Source organism: Malaclemys terrapin, chromosome 12 (genome assembly GCF_027887155.1).
Source record: "Malaclemys terrapin pileata isolate rMalTer1 chromosome 12, rMalTer1.hap1, whole genome shotgun sequence".
NCBI lineage: Eukaryota > Metazoa > Chordata > Testudines > Emydidae > Malaclemys > Malaclemys terrapin.
The window spans coordinates 40,215,961-40,220,064 of record NC_071516.1 but is presented as its reverse complement, the minus strand read 5'-3'; the positions used below and the strand labels follow the sequence as shown (position 1 = coordinate 40,220,064).

The 4,104-nt window shown below is 44.9% G+C and overlaps 1 pseudogene; it reads left to right on the top strand.

Moving 5' to 3' along the window:
* The first annotated feature begins 1,460 nt into the window (after window positions 1-1,460).
* On the top strand, window positions 1,461-2,408 carry LOC128846019 (olfactory receptor 5A2-like; annotated as a pseudogene).
* The last annotated feature ends 1,696 nt before the right edge of the window (window positions 2,409-4,104 follow it).

Below are 4,104 nucleotides of genomic sequence, written 5' to 3'. Positions count from 1 at the left end.
AGCACAGCAGACCTCAAGTGAAGCACTTAATTACCACAAGGTCCGTTAAGGTATGAAGGCACCCAGCCAGGCTTATTGCTGATGAAGCACGGTAATAACATGTGGCAGACTCTATGAGGATACTAAAACATGTATGCCCATAACAATGGACACAGCTCAGTGAATGGCAGGACTTTCCATTCCCCCCCTTGGCTGGACCAAAACACTCTCTCAGAGATATCTCTTCAGACCCTGACACAAACAAATTACATACTGCACCTCTGACATAGTTACTGCCCCTTGACATGGCTAGTTAGCACCCATCTCCTTGTACATGTTCATTCGATCAAAACGGCTCTATTCATCACACTTTCATCCTGATCTTATCTTTTAGGAGGGGTCAGTGTGTTCCTGTTATCCTTGGGGAATGTTTTTGTACCATCCCTGATATCGGGATATTCTGGTACCACTCTTCTGGAATGTGTTTGCATAAGTACTCTGTGCCTAGTACTTCTTAGGAATGTGTTTCTGCAATGTCAGTCCTGTTCTTGCCAAATTGTGTGAATTTGCAAGCAGGCAGAGCCTGATGTTTGCTCACAGCCTGACTTTTGCTAACTGCTTTATATCAGTCCTGGCCTCAAAAAACTGGAATGAAAACCAACATTTGAATAATCTGCAATTACTGATTAATGGAAGTATGAGTTCCTCAAAACTCATAATATGAACATAGCATATTTTTCACTAATTTTGAATTTTATATAGACTTTTTTTTGCACTAGAGGATACATTTCTGGCTACCATGGTGGTTTCTAGTTGGAGTTTTTTTGTTTTGTTTATGGGTTGGGTCTCTCTGTAGAGTGTCCTACTGCGAGACAATGAAATATTGTCCTAGGGAAGGACAGGGATGTGTCTGTTTGGAACGAAAAAAAAATCTAGTTGCTCTGATAGAGTTTATTGCCCATTTTCATGGCAATTCACATGAAGTTGGCTGCCCACCCATTGCAATTCCCAGCCCTATTGGCTTGGTTTGTTTCTCTGTTGAGTCTTCCCCTGAAATAAAAAATCCTAACCAATTTCAGCAGTGGAACTGCAACTTAGAAAAGGTCATTGCTCTGCTTTGATACACCAGGAAGTAAAAGGAGTGACTATTTGAACCAATATCTTTTGGTGTTTCTCTACTGTTCAATCTGAGCCCCATCACCATAGTATATCAGTACTTGCAGAGATCTGTGAAGTTACTACACATGTTTCCAGAGAAACTAACAATTTGTTGAATCTGCCATCTGCTCATATATTAAAACTGTTCCAGTGGTCAAGAGAGATGGCTTTTCCCCCATTTCACCTCCGATAGCCTCCACTTTCCACTCAGATAGTGTTCCGGTAGACAGCTGGGGAGTTAATACAAACAATGCAGACATTTTATTGAGTGAATGTTCTTCATTTATATCACACAGTGAATTTCTTTCTCATAGACACACCCCATGACAAACCCAGAAGAGGGAAATCAAACTGTCACAGAATTCATCCTCCTGGGATTCAGGACTCTTCCTGAACTGCAAATCCTGCTTTTCCTGCTCTTTCTCTTGATCTACACTGCAACTGTGGCTGGGAACATCCTCATCATTGTGTTAGTTGTGTCTGATCAGCACCTTCACACCCCCATGTACTTCTTCCTGGGGAACTTGTCCTGCTTGGAGACCTGCTACACCTCCTCCATCCTGCCCAGCATGCTGGCTAGTCTCCTCACTGAGGACACAACTATTTCATTTATTGGGTGTCTCACACAATATTATTTCTTTTGCTCTCTGGTTGCTACAGAATGCCTTCTCTTATCGGTGATGTCTTATGATCGGTATTTAGCGATATGTAATCCAATGCACTATACAGCCTGTATGAGTGGTACGTTATACCTCCAGCTTGCAGGTGGCTCTTGGACAGGTGGCTTCCTATGTGGTGGCGTAATAACATTGTAAATATCACAGTTAACTTTCTGTGGTCCCAATGGTATTGATCATTTCTTTTGTGATCTCATCCCCCTGATAAATCTCTCTTGTAGTGACCCTCAGATGATGGAAATGTTGATTTTCACACTCAGCTTGATTTTCTCATTGGTCCCATTCCTGCTTACCTTGATGTCCTATATCTGCATCATTTCCACCATCCTGAGAATCCCATCCACCACCGGGAGGCAAAAGGCCTTTTCCACCTGCTCCTCCCACCTCATTGTGGTGACCATTTATTATGGAGCATTGCTAATAGTCTATATGTTCCCAACCACTGACATCCTCAGAGATGTCAAGAAAGTTCTCTCTGTTGGCTATGCTGTCCTGACTCCCCTGGTCAATCCCCTCATTTACAGTTTGAGAAACAAAGAGGTGAAGGAAGCCCTGAGGAAAGCTTGCAGGAAATGTGTGTTTGGACAACACTAACTCATCAGTTCCTTAGGTTAAAATAAAATAGATATAACAAGGGCTGGGGTAGAGCCTGAACCAAAGCCTGCTGTAGTCCCAGGTCACGTTTCCGTTAGATTCACTGGGCTTCGTGTCATGCTCTTACAGTGTCACAGGCATGGGAGAAAGTGGAGACTGTTAGATCTCTTAAACCTGTGACCCCAGTCTTTTTAGGACCTATGTGAGATGCCAGAGGTGAGCACTACTGGGCTGGTGAGCGATACAAACTTGTGGCTGCTCAAAATTCAGGCAATTAGGGGAGATTGTGCTCAGTGAGAGGATGCAGGCAAAATGAACTCATCTGGAACACTAAGCATCCATTCATTGTATGGTGAGAGACTGATATATATATATACACACACATCTATAAAATATACCTATATTATAAAAATATAGAGTTGAAATGTCACCATGGAACTCCAATGTTAGGTAATTGTATAATTAATGTTTGTGCCTTATAGTGTATTTCATTCCCAGGCATCATTCAAAAGGAACAGAAAAGCAAAAGAAAACTCCCTGACCTTTGCCACAGAACACAGGACACCAGCACAGGCGCCTTATTTTCAACAATTACTAAGGGCCAGTTTTTTAAGATACTTGGGTACCCAGGGGGATTTTCAAAAGTTTCTCGGCACCTCCCCTCCCAGATGGGGCCCTACAGATGAGTCAGGCAGGGGAACACCCACCTTCCCTAGGTTTGTTTATCGCTCTTGGGCTTCAGTATCTGGATACCTGGTGTGGGGCTGCCGAGGGCATGTCTAGAGGCATCTATGGCCCTTTTACTGCAAACACAAATGTGTCTTCAGGGTTTGCTGGCAGCTGAGCCGGGGCTTTGTGTATTCTAGAGGGGGGGCAGATTCTGGGCAGATCCAGATGCTCAAAGTAAACACTATGAATCCAGCTCTAAGTCCACATCCTTGTCCTCATGTTATAGCTGGGGAAACAAAGGCAGGAAGAGGTGGTGTTACCTGCCCAGAGTCACTCAGAAGGCTAGTGGCAGTAACAGAAATCAATTATCCACAGTCCCAGTCCAGTTCACTATCTGCTCCACCATGTCCAGTTATTATTGACAATGGGACCTAAGGCTGTTAGATGCTGAACTCCCATTCACCATCCATGCAGCAGCGGCTCCAGGCACCAGCTCTCCAAGCGCGTGCCAGGGGCGGAAAGCCATGGGGGGTGCCCTGCTGGTCCCTGCGAGGGCAGCAGTCAGGCAGCCTTCGGCGGCTTGCCTGCGGGAAGTCTGCCTGTCCCGCAGATTCAGCGGCGGGTATGCCGAAGCCGCGGGACCAGCGGACCTTCCGCAGGCATGCCGCCGAATCCGTGGGACTGGGGACCTCCCACAGGCATGCCGCTGAAGGCAGCCTGCCTGCCATGCTTGGGGTGGCAAAAAAGCTAGAGCCGCCCCTGCATCCATGGGATTTGTGTGTCTAACATCAGCCTCTTATGGGAAAATCCAGCCTGTACATTTATATCTAAACCACTATCCTAAGAATTCCTTCTCTCCCAGTGGATGTTTTCCACCAGTTCCTTCCCATGTTTTACCATTTTCTAGGAAACCCTAATAACTGTGTATCTGTTACCAAAAGCATTGTGCAATAAAAGAACTAAACTTAGTCTTCTCTTTCTTTCTTTTTCTGGTTATGCTTCCCCTTATCTATTCCCTTCATAAATA